Below are 18,549 nucleotides of genomic sequence, written 5' to 3' on the forward strand. Positions count from 1 at the left end.
ATCCAAAGCGACTTACAATTTGGGGAATACATAAAGCGATTCATCTTGAAGAGGCAATCCGACAAACGAAGTGCTTGTAACACCAAGTCTCAGGCATTGTTTAAATAAGTACAAGCTAGCAAGGGAAGGAATAAATAAGGAGAAAGAGTTTTTTTTTTTTTTTTTATGTGTAGGGTGAAGTCAAGTAGTACACCTTTATTATATATGTTACGTGGTTTATTTTGATAGGTTAACTGTTTTTGTGGTGTTAAGAGAACACACCCCCGCAGTGCACTCTTAACATGAGAAAAAAGACAGTCTTTTCTAATTGCTGCAATAAATTGCTATATTTCTGCACTAAACAAGTGAATCTTGCCAAGGTATTTTCAGAGATGATAGACAAGATGTTATAGAATAATAATTGAATGAAAACCTAATTTTGACATTCGAAAAATTGACATTCGACCTGTTTTTCGAATTTCCTGAAAACGTCCTAGCGCGACATCCGACCTGTTTTCCCAGATAGCATCACACACACATATATATATATATATATATATATATATATATATATATATACAGGTGCATCTCAATAAATTAGAATGTCGTGGAAAAGTTCATTTATTTCAGTAATTCAACTCAAATTGTGAAACTTGTGAATTAAATAAATTCAATGCACACAGACTGAAGTAGTTTAAGTCTTTGGTTCTTTTAATTGTGATGATTTTGGCTCACATTTAACAAAAACACACCAATTCACTATCTCAACAAATTAGAATATGGTGACATGCCAATCAGCTAATCAACTCAAAACACCTGCAAAGGTTTCTTGAGCCTTCAGAATGGTTTCTCAGTTTGGTTCACTAGGCTACACAATCATGGGCAAGATTGCTGATCTGACAGTTGTCCAGAAGACAATCATTGACACCCTTCACAAGGAGGGTAAGCCACAAACATTCATTGCCAAAACAGCTGGCTATTCACAGAGTGCTGTATCCAAGCATGTTAACAGAAAGTTGAGTGGAAGAAAAAGATGCACAAACAACCGAGAGAACCGCAGCCTTATGAGGATTGTCAAGCAAAATCGATTCAAGAATTCGGGTGAACTTCACAAGGAATGGACTGAGGCTGGGGTCAAGGCATCAAGAGCCACCACACACAGACGTGTCAAGTCAAGTTGGCTACAGTTGTCCTCTCCTGAAACACAGACAACGTCAGAGGCATCTTACCTGGGCTAAGGAGAAGAAGAACTGGACTGTTGCCCAGTGGTCCAAAGTCTTCTTTTCAGATGAGAACAAGTTTTGTATTTCATTTGGAAACCAAGGTCCTAGAGTCTGGAGGAAGGGTGGAGAAGCTCATAGCCCAAGTTGTTTGAAGTCCAGTGTTAAGTTTCCACAGTCTGTGATGATTTGGGGTGCAATGTCATCTGCTGGAGTTGGTCCATTGTGTTTTTTGAAAACCAAAGTCACTGCACCCGTTTACCAAGAAATTTTGGAGCATTTCATGCGTCCTTCTGCTGACCAGCTTTTTAACGATGCTGGTTTCATTTTCCAGCAGGATTTGGCACCTGCCCACACTGCCAAAAGCACCAAAAGTTGGTTAAATGACCATGGTGTTGGTGTGCTTGACTGGCCAGCAAACTCACCAGACCTGAACCCCATAAAGAATCTATGGGGTATTATCAAGAGGAAAATGAGAAACAAGAGACCAAAAAATGCAGATGAGCTGAAGGCCACTGTCAAAGAAACCTGGGCTTCCATACCACCTCAGCAGTGCCACAAACTGATCACCTCCATGCTACACTGAATTGAGGCAGTAATTAAAGCAAAAGGAACCCCTACCAAGTATTGAGTACATATACAGTAAATGAACATACTTTCCAGAAGGATTCCAGAAGGATTTCCAACAATTCTCTAAAAATGTTTTTTGAATTGGTCTTATTAAGTATTCTAATTTGTTGAGATAGTGAATTGGTGGGTTTTTGTTAAATGTGAGCCAAAATCATTACAATTAAAAGAACCAAAGTCTTAAACTACTTCAGTCTGTGTGCATTGAATTTATTTAATACACGAGTTTCACAATTTGAGTTGAATTACTAAAATAAATGAACTTTTCCACGACATTCTAATTTATTGAGATGCACCTGTATGTGTATGTATATATATATATATATATATATATATATATATATATATATATATATATTTTTTTATTTTTTTCCTGTATTGTGAGGTACATCTGAGTGAAACCAATTACAGAGAAAAAAACAAAACAAAACAGCGCATAGTTAGACCAACTGTGGCCATCCCAATGGCCCCCTATCTGCCAAATCCACGTTAATAGTATTTTATCATTGAATAATATTTTAAGGTCTAGGCATGAAATGTTGAATAAATATTCTGCCAAAGAATTTAACAGCAACATGCTTTTGTTTATTTAGAATTTCCTTCTCAAACTCTGCCTCCACTTTACTCTCATGTGCACATTTTAGTGCCCCACTTTAAACAGTGTTTGTGTGAGGATCTCTAAACAGACAAAACACGTATGCATACAACATCTTTAACCATGTTTTTATTGCCTTTGTAAAAACAATGACTTATGGGACTAAATCCCTAGGGATTTTACTGTACACTTCTGGCCACCCCGTAAAAAGTGCTGGAAGTGTCACTGCTCTGAATGAATTTTCAGTGCATTTTTAAAAATAGACATGTTTGTTTTTTCCAGTTTTTAATTGTAGCTTCCAAATTCTCAGGGTTTAATAAATTTGATCATTTTAAATGAAAATTGTGAAATTGTGAAACTGGGTAATCGTGACATCCATATTGTCTACAAGCACTCTTTGACCAGTATGCGATTAATCATAAAAACATGCATCACAATCCTGTAGTTAATGGACAGGGCTCAAATGCTTTGTTCATAGTTGCTATGGTTTCACTGCACTGAGCAAATGTGTGGGTGCTTGTTTGTGCACTCTGGTTCATAGTACTGATTTTTTTTTTTACTCTAAAATTTTCCCTTAAAGATAGATAACATTCATCTGTTTGTGTTTATAAGCTCTTATGAACTTCTATTCATTTGTCGCAATTCTAAGACACTGAACCTAATCATATCAATACATTTCAAATCACTTATGCATTTAGCTTGAAATCATCTAGTAAAATCACTTCCTTTACAGCATTGCAAATACTGTGCAAAAAATTATTATTTCAAACACTGATATATTAAACACGTTGTAAGCTGAGACCACGATGGCTGTAACTTGCCTTTCCAGACCAGAGTGTGGATGCAGTGTGTGGTTTTGACCGACTCATCTTTCTATAAAAGGGAGCTTTTCTATAAAAGTACCCCCAAAACCCAAAACCCATACTCATCTTCATGTTTTTCCAATCACAAAACTTCCGTTCATCAAATAACACATTTTTAATGTTCTTGTTTTAGTCCATCCTTTGAAACTACATGCCACCAGACCTTTAATCAAAAAGTACAAAGACATCATAAATCTAACTGATATGAATTGATCCATATAATCCAGTGGTCTCCAACCCTGTACCTGGTGAGCTACTGTCATGCAGATTTCAGCTTTGACCCTAAACAAACACACCTGAACTGCACCTGGTTGAGGATTTCTTAATTATTAAAGGCAGGTGTGTTGGAGCAGGGATGGAACTGAAGTGTGCAGGATGGTACCTCTCCAGGAGCAGGGTTGGGAATCCCTGCTAAAATCCATATGAATGTTCTGAGGAAAGACAATCTCTTCTATATGATGAACAAATTTAATTTAGGCTTTTATTCTATAAACAATCTATAAACATTGATAAACACACATCAAATATAGTAAATGGATGTGTGATTGACACGCAATGAGTTTCTTGCATGTTTGAGCTTCTGGGTGGACTTTTTTCTTTGCCCAACCCCTGTAACTTTGTTTAATAACATATAATGACAAAAAATATTTTCCATTTATGTGGGTAGTAAAATAAAGTGAAATTGGAGTACTGTGTTTAATACACATAAAAAAAAAAACACTTCAATTAAATCTTATCTTATTATTTGCCATTTATTGTTTTTCCTCGTTTGAAAAAAAGTGCAAAGTTTTTTTTTTTTTTGTTTTTTTTTTTGCTCAAAGGAAAGTAGATATGGTGACACTGAAGGATGAGCTAGTCAAGCTCAAGTCTCAAGCTACAGGACACATATATTACATGATGGGCCCTATTTTAAAGATCTAAGCGCAAGGTCTAAAGCGCACGGCGCAGGTGCACAAGTGTGTCCGAATCCACTTTTGCTAGTTTAACGACGGGAAAAACGGTCGGCGCCTGGTGCATGGTCTAAAAGGGTATTCTCTTAATGAGTAATGGGTGTGTTTTGGGTATAACGTGCAATAAGCCAATCAGAGTCTCATCTCCCATTCCCTTTTAGAGCCAGTTGTGCTCACGCCATGGCGGATTTGCTATTTAAACGGTGGAATTTGCAAGAGCAAAGACTTAAGTGTCTCCAGGAAACGGAGCTGCTCGTGCGCGAGCAAATAGTTAGCCTAATTCTGATACATGCAATGACTATGCATTATGGCTTGTAGATACAGTAAGATATCATTTATTATCACTGAGGCAACAAACCACGTTAAGTGTTTTCTTTATGGGAAATGTTTAACTTGTGCGTTCCTTAACTTGCATTCATATCCTCATCTGTTTGCATCATCAGTAAGATCTGAGTTTGGTCTTTTAATAGGCTTGTTGGAGATGAGCAAAATCTGCGCAGAACCGATCACCGCGAGATGCATGCCTGATTTCCTGATGCCAATCTGATTTCATGTGAGTGTATTTAAATTATGCTTGAATATTCCCAAACACTATGACTATGCAATCTCTGTGTGAGATATGTGATTGTTGTCATATTTCTATAAAAATCTAAAATACATGTTTATATTAAAGTAGAAATGGATGATAAATATGCCTTTCGTATTAAACAGCAAGCACTTTGGGTGTCTTGTTCATCATATTTATATTTATATAAAAGCAACAGAACTGAAATTATATCACATTTATTAGCAGCACAGCACATGAGTGAGAATAATGCAATATCCGCCTTTGATCTCGTTGGTATCTGTTCCACTTCGAGAGGGCCGAACTGTCCATCTTGACTGCACTTATTTCACTCCTCCCCTCACGGCAGCCGCCTACATTTCAGGCGCATCTCAAACAAGTCTAATAGCTGTTATTGTGTTAGTGAACTACTGAGCAGCATAATGTGTTTTTTTTTAACCGATTTCTGAGGGAAACAGCGTGAAACCTTGCGCGTTTATTCATATTCTACATCTGCTTAACTGTTGATATAGTTCGCATAATCTTCAATAAAGTGTATTCTGAGATCTGAGGTCTCATATCACTGTATTAGTTCACTGAGGCGCAAGTTACGCGTCGTCGGGGAATCCTGGAATGTGACGTATGAGGGTAACCCCAGTATTACAGCACAGCTTCACACAAGCCATGATACAAAGTTACAGAAACTAAACAACCGAAAGCAATATATGTCTTCCTCAGATGTAGTGTTAGTTCTGTACTTCAGCGTTGGGTAAAAGAGCATTATAATCTCCTTTGTGGTAGAGAAAGGTGTTTACATGTAGGCTACGGGAAACAGCGAAGATGTTGAATTAAACATACACACAATCAGCGTTTCCACATGTTTATACTGGCCTGATAATCAAAACTTTTACTTAGCGCTTGCTCCATTTCTGCAAATAAGTTTTTGTAAATGAATGACTTGATCCACATATGGCCTTTATCAACAGCCGCTTGCGCCACCTGCTGGTGAGCAGCTGACAGCAGCTGGAGATTATGCATTGGTGCTCTACTGCTATTCCTGCGGTTCCCGGATGTGCAACGCTGAATTTTCTGCCGAATTTTAACCACTGAATTTGTGGCAACGAATTTGGAAAGTGAAATAAAATGACCGAAATTTGCCTGTCGAATATTATACATCGTATTTTTAAACAGATTGAATATTTTGGAAGTGAATTCTGGAATATGAATTGTTGAATTTTTAATTATGAAAATGTGTGTGAAACATTTTGAATTGAAATATTCACAGCTTAAATAAACGACTGTGTTAAATTTCAGGACCTAAAAATGCAAGCCCTGTTATTTGCAATGCATCTTTTTTTCGATTTGTGAAATTCAGCATGCTTTATGTTTCAAAAACTATTGTCATTATTCTGCTTCCATACTGAACACACCTCGTTTTCAGACTAGCATGACCATGGGTGCACAAATGGGCACAAATGCTTTTGCTATTTAAACAACGTGGCGCAGGACGTGAAAATGATAACTGCTTCGGGCTGAAACTAGAAACAGACCCTTGCATCGTGCCTGGCGCCTCATTGCTACGGGTGTATGATAGGGTCCTATTAGTTTGAGAAATATGTCCATAGATAACACTTTGCTGTAGTATTGCATGGGGCGCTGTGGATCCGAAGGTTGCCAGTTTGATCCCCGACTGGAACAGGCATCTCTAACCAAAAACTGTAACTGGAATATTACGAATCATTTAATTAATCACATATTAATTGATATAAATAGGAGTAAATAGTGGCTTATTATGAATGTCATACAGTCAAATATATGTACTTAGTGTACGTAAGTGAACATACTTATGTAAAAATTATATAGATAATAATTAACTTAATTTACATAGCAATGCAAGTGTAACGGGGCTGACGAGACGTGAGACGTGTGGATCCAAGTGCAAGCTTTTATTTACAGACATGGTCATAAATACAGGCAGGTTCGAGCAATGGCAAACAGGTATGGCAGGGACAAGACAAAGAGTAATCCTAGGGCAAGCGAAGGTCGACGATCAGCGAACAGTATCCAGTGGGCAAGGCAGAAAGATAATCCAGGTACACAAGCTATAATCCAGGCAAGGGAATAAGCAGAGTCCGAACAGGGAGACAGGGGTAAATACTGGGAACATAGACTAGAAAACAACAAAAGTTCCGTATCGCAGCTAACACTAGGGGAGTGAAAAACGCAGGACAATACAGGAACTGAACAGAAACACGGAATGGCACAGAAAGGGTTAATTCAGGAAACACGGGTAGAAATAAACACAGGAGAACAGGTAATGCAAGACTAGGATACTGACAAGGGCTCTGTAGAGTTGCTATGGCTAGGGGAGCGGTAAACGCATACAATACTCGGCCAGGAGGGAAACAAAGTCCAGGGTTTAAATAGTGTGTGTGATTAGTGATGCTGTGTGATCAGTGCCTACAGCTGTGTGTGCAATCAGTGCAATGAATGATGGGAAATGGAGTCCATTGTGATGTGTGGTGTGAAAGTCCATGTGGTGAGCGAGTGACCTCTGGTGGTGAATGAATGGAAGTGCAGACCAGATTCGTGACAGCAAGAAACATTTCTATCAATTAGTTGCACTAGTGGACACCTACACATGTATAAAAAGTTATTACTATATTCATATGTATTGTTTGTATGTATGTATGTGTTTTACATTGCTTGAGAAAAAAATACCCAATTTATTAATACAATCTAATTTAAAAATGAAAGGAATTAGAATTTAAAGTATGTAACTGTTTTCTCTGAGTGACTGTTGGCAATAAATAAAGATAAAGGCCTTGCTGTTTAAATATATTACAAATTTATTTCAAATTATACATCTTGATTATCTCTTTCTTTCTCTCCCTCTCTCTCTCTCTCTCTCTCTCACACACACACACAGTAAGCATATCACAGATACAAAGAAATTGAAAAATTATATATAAAATACAAATATAAAATAAATAAATAAACAAAATACAAAACATAATAAAGGTAGAAGATTCTGGTCAACTGGTAAAAAATATACAAAAAAACAAAATCAACACACCTTGCAAGGCTCTCTCTCTCTCTCTCTCTCTCACACACACACACACATACACAAACTGTAATGTGTTATTTATGTTATGTTGATTTTTATTTATTTTTAATGCCAGACCGGTTATATGGGATGAATATTGAACAGTTACATCAATGAACTAATGTAACATGACTGAAATATTTCCACTACACATCTACACAGTATGAGACAAAGACAAATCAATCTATTTCTTATCTGGCCTCTTCCTCCGCATCTCCTCCATCCACTGGTCAAGTGGAATACCAGCATTTTGGGGACAGTACAGGTGCATCTCAAAAAATTAGAATGTCGTGGAAAAGTTAATTTACTTCAGTAATTCAACTCAAATTGTGAAACTCATGTATTAAATAAATTCAATGCACACAGACTGAAGTAATTTAAGTCTTTGGTTCTTGTAATTGTGATGATTTTGGCTCACATTTAACAAAAACCCACCAATTCACTATCTCAACAAATTAGAATATGGTGACATGCCAATCAGCTAATCAACTCAAAACACCTGCAAAGGTTTCCTGAGCCTTCAAAATGGTCTCTAAGTTTGGTTCACTAGGCTACAAAATCATGGGGAAGACTGCTGATCTGACAGTTGTCCAGAAGACAATCATTGACACCCTTCACAAGGAGGGTAAGTCACAAACATTCATTGTCAAATAAGCTACCTGTTTACAGAGTGCTATATCCAAGCATGTTAACAGAAAGTTGAGTGGAAGGAACAAGTGTGGAAGAAAAAGATGCACAACCAACTGAGAGAACCGCAGCCTTATAAGGATTGTCAAGCAAAATCGATTCAAGAATTTGGGTGAAAGTAGTGATTGCCGGTGGCTTGTGTCAAGTTTGATTAATTGCTTTGACCTTTGTGACCTCATAATAATATTAATAATATCCATATGTGACCTTTGATCTCATAACAAGTTTCGGATGCGGAAATCGGTCAAGCGTGAAACTCCTGCGTCATCCGGGATGAGCTATGATGTTTGTACGTGTCCATCGGTGGAAAACCCATAAATGAGCTGTAAAGTACTGTTTTTGAAGATTTTATGGTCCGTTTTGAATCTTTCTCATGGGAACATCTGTGTGACGAGCGGGTTGCATTCCGAGGCGTGCTTAGATAAATAAACCGCGGTATTTCTGAGGAAAATCAGAAAAGAGCTGTGAAAACACATAGACATGAATGCCTTATACTCATCTAAAACTCCTGAGAAGGAATGGGATGAAAAGATGATGGAAAATCTGACTTTGGCACCGAGAAAGCTGTACAGCTGTAATTTGTGTGTGGTAAGGTTTCTCCACGAAAATTCTGAATGTGTGAGAGACGCATTTTTCCTCATCAGTGGTCGTATATTCGGCTACATATTTCACAAATCTGATTGAACGGTTACCCTCTACACGTCTGACGAAACCAACGAATTTGTACAGGATCAAGACCCCTGCCTGGTATTTCCTGAAAAAGATTGGCAATTATTTTTCAATCATATCTGGAAAGATCTGAAGGATTGTGGAGAAGAGCCTTTGTACGTTGGGGAGTGGGACGGGGTAGCTCCGAATATCCAACCTGATCTCACATAATTCCATGTAATGACCACGGACCCTTAACTCCGAATCTGTGGTGGCATCACGGAATTGCCGAAAATTCTGTGATGGGCTCACAGAAGTGACACCAATGTAAGTCAGTGACAGGCATCAGCTGTGGTCCACGCACGGAGCCATTACACAGAATTCTGTGAGACGAGGTTGCAAATTATATATTGGGTAATAACATTGCTATTATTGCATATATGTTGGGGTGTGATTTTTCAATGTAAACAGTCAAAACAGTTTTATTTATATTACATTATTTACACATTTATGAGCACGTAACCCAACCCCTGCCCCTAAACCTACCATTTGTAAATAAAGCACAAGATATAACAGACAGACACAACTACTGTCATAATTTATTCAAAAAGTATTAATATTCCAAGTCTTCCGAGGCAAAACTATTGATTTGTGAGAGGAATAGACGTGATCACCGTCTCCGTTCGCTATGTGCTGCAATCTCTGTGCGTAAATTCAAGAAATTCCGCCAGAAGAAGCTTTACGTCAGCTTTAGTTGTGAAATACCATTGGCTCTTGCGTGTCTCGTGACCGATTGCGTCATGCTACGGCCCGGGAGTATCTTTCTGAATGAGATGTGAGTGCGTTAACGGAGCGGGATCATTTTCAGCGATTAAAACCTTTTGTTTTACTCTCTTCTTCACATAAAGACTTTGTATGGCTTCAGAAGACTTGGAATGCAACATGACTTGTTTGTAATGCTTTTATACTGCTTGTTTATGGACAGTTTTTGCAATAAATACCCGTGACTGCACTTACATTTGCCTGTGTGTGTTTTATATTGTTCAGAAGTGGGTAGGTTTAGGGTAGGGGTGGGTTAGGTGCTCCAGTGAAAGTATAAATTTATATACAAATATAACTACATCGGAGTCACTCTTTTTATGTGGTCCGATGCAGCGCTGGTGTAACCAGTGAATCCATGCGTGGACCACGGCTGATGCCTGTCACTGACTTACATTGATATCACTTCTGTGAGCCCATCACGGAATTTTCGGCGATTCCGTGATGCCACCACAGATTCGGGGGTTAAGAGTCCATGGTCATTACACTGAATTCTATGAGATCAGGTTGGAATATCCGGTACCGAGTGGGCGGTGACCATGCTCAAAAGAACCCGGAGGACTGCGTGTACATATTCGCCTGCGAAGACAAGACAAAGCTTAGTGACCGTTCGGAGGGTGACCTGCATAAAGAATATCACGAAATGTTCAGCCTTCAGTTTTTGTTCAAGTGGTCCGATCTGCATTTGCTGAGCACTCTTTTTTCGGTCGTAAACAAAATGTTCAAGTGGTGCGGCATGCGTGACGGATACAACAAAATTAAAACACAGCTGCTTCAAACCGAGAGAAACCCCAGCGAGGGGGTGTTACCGTCCCCGCCCATCTACTACAGCCATTATAAAGAACAGTAAGTCGACACTCCCACACAGCATTTCCAACATGTCTCAAGAAGACTCTTTACAATGCGATTATGCTCCTTTCAACCTCAAAGCTTCTGATGATAATGCTGTCGATCATCTTTCGACAGACAATACCTGCTCACCCGACCTGGGCAAAGAATGCTTGGATAAATTCTGCACGGAGATCGCAACCTGAGTTACCTAAAGGATCTGTGTACCACCTCCACCCACACGGGATTCGACACCACAGACGGCTGCTTCAACGGAAAAGGTTTCAGAATCATAAAAGCCACGATCGTACTGCTGCTGCAACACATCATCGACAACAAACTAAGGGACGAGAGCGAGGGGTGCGCAACGGACCATCCGAGCCAGCTGCAACATTCCTGTCTGTTTGAGCCTGACGCCTACTATTTCGACTCACGCTTTGACGAGCTGTGCCGCAAACTGTTCAAACCCGATCTTCAGACCATTATCGACTTCACTCTACGCCGCTATGGTTTAATGACCAACAACATTCTGAGGATTCAAGGAACTACCGGTGCTATCCTGCACGAATTAAGAGACGAACCATTCATCGTCGCAAAGTTGCAAGAAATCAGGGAAAAGCTGCTGGACGAGTCCTATAAGAAAGTCGTTTACGGATCTCTGGCAAAGCAGCGTGACCGCCCCCAGAGTGTGACAACATGGGGTCTGTGTGTAGCGTAATCAATTTTTTCAGAGACATCTTGTTTACCCCCCGTTATAAAGGACAGATGATCGAAATGATGCTAGCGGCCATCGATCGTGCATGTGATCCAGAGAAAGATCACGAGGGACAAACGACACGTATAAAAAATCTCATGAAACAAATGTGTGTTATAAGAGGTCTGACCAACTCGTGGTCCGAATTGACTGACATTTGTGTAAACAGATCCGATCGCCCCTCTGTAATGCTCCGAAAAATTCTAGATGAGATATCTGCAGCTGGTGAAGAGATAAGAGTTAGTGACGTCCTTTGTATGTGCACGTATGTAACCGATGTATGTGTGAAGCTTGTTTCAAAAACTGAGAAAAACAAGGTGTATGAAATGGTTGAAATTCTGTTCCAAAGAAATTGCAGACGAATAGGGGAACCTAATTTTTTAACAAACATTTTCAAGATTTGATGAAAAAGCACAACGTTCATCATTTTGCTACGGCTACTGATTTGAAGGCCAGCGTCGAGGGACGATTTAATAGATCGTTAAAAAGCCGAATGTGGAAATTTTTAACCGATACAAATTCACGGAGATACACAGATGTGTTGCAAGATATTATGCAGGGGTAAAACTCCAGCTACCATCGGAGTATTAAGATGAGACCGGTGGATGTCGACAAAGAAAATGAAGGCGTAGTGTTTAAAAACCTGTACGGCGGTATGAAGAAGAATGATCATCCCGTATTTAAATATAGAGTAGGGGATGTCGTCAGGATTTCTAAAGTGCGAGGACTGTTCGCCAAGGGTTATGAACAGAACTACACCGAAGAATTTTTCACTATATCCCTGTGCATTCCGCGTAATCCTCCCGTATACAGGTTGTCTGATTATGACGGCGATGTCATCAACGGTGTGTTTTACGAAGAAGAGTTACAAAAAATAATCGTGAACGAAAACAAGGCGTTTAAGGTGGAAAAGATTTTAGGGGGAAAAAAACAGGGGCGATCTACGCTAGTTTTAGTTAAATGGTTAGGATGGCCTTCGAAATTTAATAGCTATATAGACAAAAAAGCTGTGTTGGACTTGTAAAACCTTAAAACGCACACGCCTTTACCAAAAGAGATCATTCGAGTAAAGGATTACCATGGATGACCGCGGTTTCTACGTCACGTTGTCGTGCAACGCCTCTTTATCAGTTTATCCTGAAAATCGCATATCTAGTTATACGACCAAGGTAGCAAAGACTATAAACCTGAAAGGAGAGTGGCAAGTGGGTCTTGCTGAGATTGAATATCCTAGTAGCTGGTACAGCTTTAACGACGACGATGGGATTTTCAGCTTGCATGTCTACCCGGCCCCATCCCAGAAACACGCTAATAAACCAGGCGAAGGCGTGTTTAAATGGCTATCGGGGATGTCTGTATCAAGGAATCTCCAAATAACCGGGGGGTACTATGAGAATGTTCGTGCAGTGATCGGGGTGATGAATGCGATTATCGCCCCAGGGGCTGAATTAGGTTACGGTAAATTAAAAAACAAAGCCCAACTGGTAGCAAAGCCTAACATTTCGGTAAGCTTCAACGGGAAACTAGCCACTATTTTAGGGATGAAACCCGGCGAGGCTTTAGGACGTTCCGCCTATCACGGAAAAGCTGATTTTACAACGAGCGTTATTACGGATGCTCCTCACCAGGCCGATATCAACGCGGGTTTCTATACGATGTACGTTTATACCGACATTATCGAATACCAATCGGTCGGTGATTCATACGTGCCCCTTTTAAGATGCGTACATATAAAGAGGGGTGACAATGATACCATCAGTATTAGATACGACAAACCCCATTACGCATCGGTCAACAAGTCGCTCATCACGGACATCGTCATAGAATTAAAGGACAACCAAAACCGCGAAATACCATTTTCTTACAGGAAAGTTATTGTAAAACTACACTTTAGGCCTGTGAAACAATCTGCGCTTTAAAAATGGCTTATTACAACCAGCGTGGGATGAATGCTGCTGATTATGTAGATTATTATCGAAATCAGGCCGGCGGCGGGCTACCGGGATACGCGGGCGGTGCCGTTATGTACGGGGCCAGTCTAGGAGGTCTTTTCAGAGGTCTGTTTAGGTTGGCCATACTGTTGTTAAAAAAGGGGTTCAGCATCGCTAAACCGCACCTGAAATCGGCCGCTAAAAATATAGCAACCGATGTTGTCTCAAACGTTCTGTCAAGATCCTATAACGATAACTCTAAAGCTCAAGACGGTTCGGGGCTTATGGTTATGGCTCATAAGAGAATGTCTAAACCTCCTGGTATGAGGAGGTGTGGCCGTTCAATAAAGAAAACAAAGCGTGGACCCAAGAAGGTCTCAGTCACACACAGAAAGCATAAGAAGACTACGAAACGAAAAGACTCGGCTAAGAGAACCTAAAGAGAACCTAACCTCGGCTAACATGGCGTTACTGCACCACATGTCGGGAGAGTGTATTAAGTCCGAATTGGATTTGTTTACAGTCCCGCTGATGCAGACGGTTATCGAGAAAAACGCCTATTTAGAAGTACCACCTTTATCGGCTATATCGGATTGGTCGCCTTTGGAGTTTTTTATCCCAGGAACCGGCGAAGATTACATCGACCTAAATAACACGTTGATGTTTCTACGTCTTAAAATCACAAGACCTAATGGGGGCGACATCCCAGACCCCGCAAAGGTTGCCCTAATCAACTACCCAGGAGCTACTATATTTGCACAAGTTGACGTCAGTCTCGGTGACGATTGATATCTCAGAGCTCGAGCACTTACCCTTACCGATGTATCATCAAGAGTCTTATCAACTACAGCAAAGATGCGCTGGAATCGCTTTTCTCAGCCGGTCTGTTTTTCAAAGACACGGCGGGTCACATGGATGAAACCGATCCTGTGGGACGTAACGCAGGTCTGACCAAGAGATTGCTCTACACCACTGGGAGCAGTGTTGTGGAGTTGCTGGCGCCTATTCACAGCGATATTTTCTTTCAAGAAAAATTAATGCTAAACGGTGTCGACATAAAAATACGAATGATCAGATGTGAAGATGAATTCTGCCTGATGACCAGCGAGGACATGGCCTATAAACTAAATATCGTGTCAGTATCCCTTTTCGTCAAGAAAGTGTCCGTATCTCCGTCCGTGACTGGTGCATGCCTAGGCCTTGCTCTCGACCACGGCCAAGTACTCCATAGATAGGGTCTGTCTAAAAAATTTCTCCTTACCCGTAGGTTCCCGTGTATCAAATCAAGAAAATTTGTTTTTGGGGACATTGCCAAAATCTATCGTCCTGGCTATGGTAGATAAATCTATACTCTTCCGAACCCCCGTCATCTTCAGCCGAGGTATTGGGGGTAACATCTTTATGGCCGGGATCGGGATTTAGTAACGATAGGGTTAAAACACCATTCTCACGATCCCCTTGTTTAACAATAGTTAAAAACCTAGTTAGTATGTTTGAGTAAAGTTTGACTTTTTCACGATGATCTAAATTGGTCCTGAGTAAAATATTTCTTATGGCTGTATCCAGATCGTTCTCTTCGACCTGTTGAATGTTCTCGTAAGGGGTTCCGGATTTCAGCATATCCAGCTGGTTCTGGGGAACAAGATACATCTTCTCAGAGTACTCCATGTCCAACCCTGTCTAGACGCTATTAAGCTGGAAATGAAGGGTACCGCGACGCTTAGGAGCGGTAGAAGAAAACCGCCGTTCTGGTTGAAAACGCGTTTCTTGGCGGTTATACCGATTTTCTTATTGGAGAGAAATTAAATTTTCAGATTTTCTCCTTATTAGTTTTTGGTACTGCTGTCGGTTGATCGGAATTGTACCATAAAGGATGATAGCACTACTTCGCAGAGTGCTAAAATGAGCTCGTCGGATGAAGACTGTAAAATAAGACGTCTTTGTTTAGGCCTCACTTTATGTAACATCTTTAACAGAGGTAGGTGTTTACAAAGTTTGGCGGACATGACGAATGATCACTTTCTTTTTTTCTGGAGGTAGACCACTTGACGATCGAAAAGCAGACCCGTTCTGAGCCGGTACTGTTCGGGTGTTTTTGCTTTATAGTCTACCATGAGGTATCCATAAGGCTGGCTGGTATTGTCTTGATAACACTCCATAAAGTATTTCGCATTGGTCGGAAACATTTGCCTCCCAACCACCATCACTTGATTAACGTCCCAGGTTTTTTTAAACAAGATTAAATAATTTGTGTTCAAGCTAATGGTTCTGCTCGAGTTACCTAGAGCAAATAAATTCTATACGATATAAATAGCGCTAAGATTACGATGGTGTACAAACTGTGTGAATGCTTTTTGGACTTCAGTAGCCATAAGGAAGAGTATTGAAATCGGCTAAAAGCCTGCGCTTATTATACACCACCTTGAACCTTTTGTCGACTGACTTGTTGTGCAGCGTGAGATGCTTTATATCCCTCACAATATTTTCAGCACGAGCCAGGATGTATTGTGTATTGTCGTGAGATGTCACATAGCTGTTAACCAGACCGACCAGGGAATCTAAGCGGATAGCTTGGGAATTTTTAGCGTTCAGAGTTATACCCTTAGCCTTCATGCACACTTTTCCTTTGGCAGTGTGGTAGCTGTAGAATTTAGGTCCACTGGAACAGAACTCTGTGATATAGTCACCGTCCCCTATTTCATCCGTCAGCTCGCTCCAATGATCTCCGAGAGGAGGCATCCAATCGCCGTCCCTAGACATACAGTCAGAATCGGTTAATGCACCTCCGCTCTGTATGCTGTTTTCCCGTAACTGGCGGTCGCGTCTAATTATAGCGCTCTGCAAAAGAATGCACAAATCAACGTTTAGACTTTGTTCTATTTCCATTTCTAATTGTTGCAAATCGTAACTATTTTGGGTCTGATCATAATTAACTGGTAATTCTGCAGAATTTGGATAGCGATCTAACAGTTGTCGTAATATGTCACACAAGTTACGGGGGTTCTCTGCGTGCATTTCGATGGCATTCTGTAGCAGGTCTGAAAGAGATTGGTCTGAATGACAGCTATGTACGTTTTCAGCATCCATTGTGATATATATACATATATATATATATATATATATATATATTATTTTATTTATAATTATATATATATATATATATACATATACCTATGCAGACAACAGTGTAATATTTGCAAAAGATAGCAACCTTATATAAGCCTCATATAACTATATCTTATACAAAAAGAACTACAAATAAAATGGCTACACCATACAAAGAACTACAAATCAAAATGGCCTCCTTATACAATTTGATTACAAACAAGATGGCCATCTTATACAAAATAACTACAAATAAAATGGCTACACCATACAAAGAACTACAAATCAAAATGGCCTCCTTATACAATTTGATTACAAACAAGATGGTTGCTTCATTCAAAATAAACTACAAATCAAAATGGCCACCTTATACAATTTGACTACAAACACGATGTCTGCCTCATACAATTTGCCTACAAACATGATGGCCGTCTTATACAAAAAAGAACTACAAATCAAAATGGCCTCTTTTTACAATTTGACTACAAAACAAGATGGCCGATTTATACGATTTGACTACAAACAAGACAGGGCTACAACATACAATAGAACTACAAATCAAAATGGCCATCTCATACAGTTTGACTACAAACAAGATGGCTACATCATGTAAAAGAACTACAAAACAAAATGGCAACAGCAACAAACAAATATAGAAAATGGTTACAGGGGGTTCAAAGTTAGAAAATGATAGCGAAAACAATAAGAGGTACAAAATATATCAATTTCTATGAAAAATACAAAATGGCTACAGCAACAAACAAATATAGAAGATGCTTACATCATGTAAAAGAACTACAAAACAAAATGGCAACAGCAACAAACAAATATAGAAGATGGTTACATCATGTAAAAGAACTACAAAACAAAATGGCAACAGCAACAAACAAATATAGAAAATAGTTACAGGGAGTTCAAAGTTAGAAGATGATAGCGAAAACAATAAGAGGTACAAAATATATCAAATTCTATGAAAAATACAAAATGGCAACAGGAACATACAAATATAGAGTCTGCTTACAGAGTGTGGTCTATCGATTTTGGAGACTGCTATTGATAGAGCAAAGCAAATTAACAATCAGTGTTCTCTCTCTCAATTGTGATTGCAACGCATTGTGAACACTTACAAAATTCTCAAGTACATGTGCTTGCAAACCATGGAGTCGTGCCTCTGATGCCTGATGCTGCTGATATAAAACCTCTTTTATCTCTCGAATTTCGTTATCCTGTCTGTTCATTCGAATACGAATTTCATTAAAGTAAGCAGACAGTGTTGTATATATTGCAGCATGCTGTTCATTCATTTTGTTATAAATTGCAGCATGCTGTTCGTTGAGCTTGTTGTAAATTTCTTCATGCTGTGAATCGAGTCTGTTAATAACGGCACGTATCAGATACCTATTCGCACTCTGCTCGCCAGTCTGGTGATCTTCTTCCTCAGCATGCTCTTGAAAAGCGAACGGGGTTTGACGTCTTCTTTCTCTTGCTCTATTTTCTCTGTCGCCACTCCATGAAGACCTCTCCCACTCCTGCAACTGGGTCTCGGTCCAGTTAGCTACGTCGTCCATCCTGTCGGGGCGTCTGTCTGCATAAAGTAAACAGAAAGTTAAAAACGTTGACAACACCTTAAAGATTTTTGTATTTATGGCTAATATATATCAAATAATATGCTAGATTCTCACCTGGAATTATTTCATTTTCGGCGTCTCTGTCGATGTCAGATATGTCTGCTTCTGACCCTGTGTCTGTAAAGAATAAATCATAAAATTAAAAAACATTGCCGACGCTTTAAATATTTGTAGTTATTCCGTAAACATATTTTTCTTTTATTAAATATCACTTGAGATTCTCACCTGGCACTAATTCATTCATAGGTTCCGTAGTTCTATCTGT

This window comes from Onychostoma macrolepis, chromosome 11 (assembly GCF_012432095.1).
Source record: "Onychostoma macrolepis isolate SWU-2019 chromosome 11, ASM1243209v1, whole genome shotgun sequence".
NCBI lineage: Eukaryota > Metazoa > Chordata > Actinopteri > Cypriniformes > Cyprinidae > Onychostoma > Onychostoma macrolepis.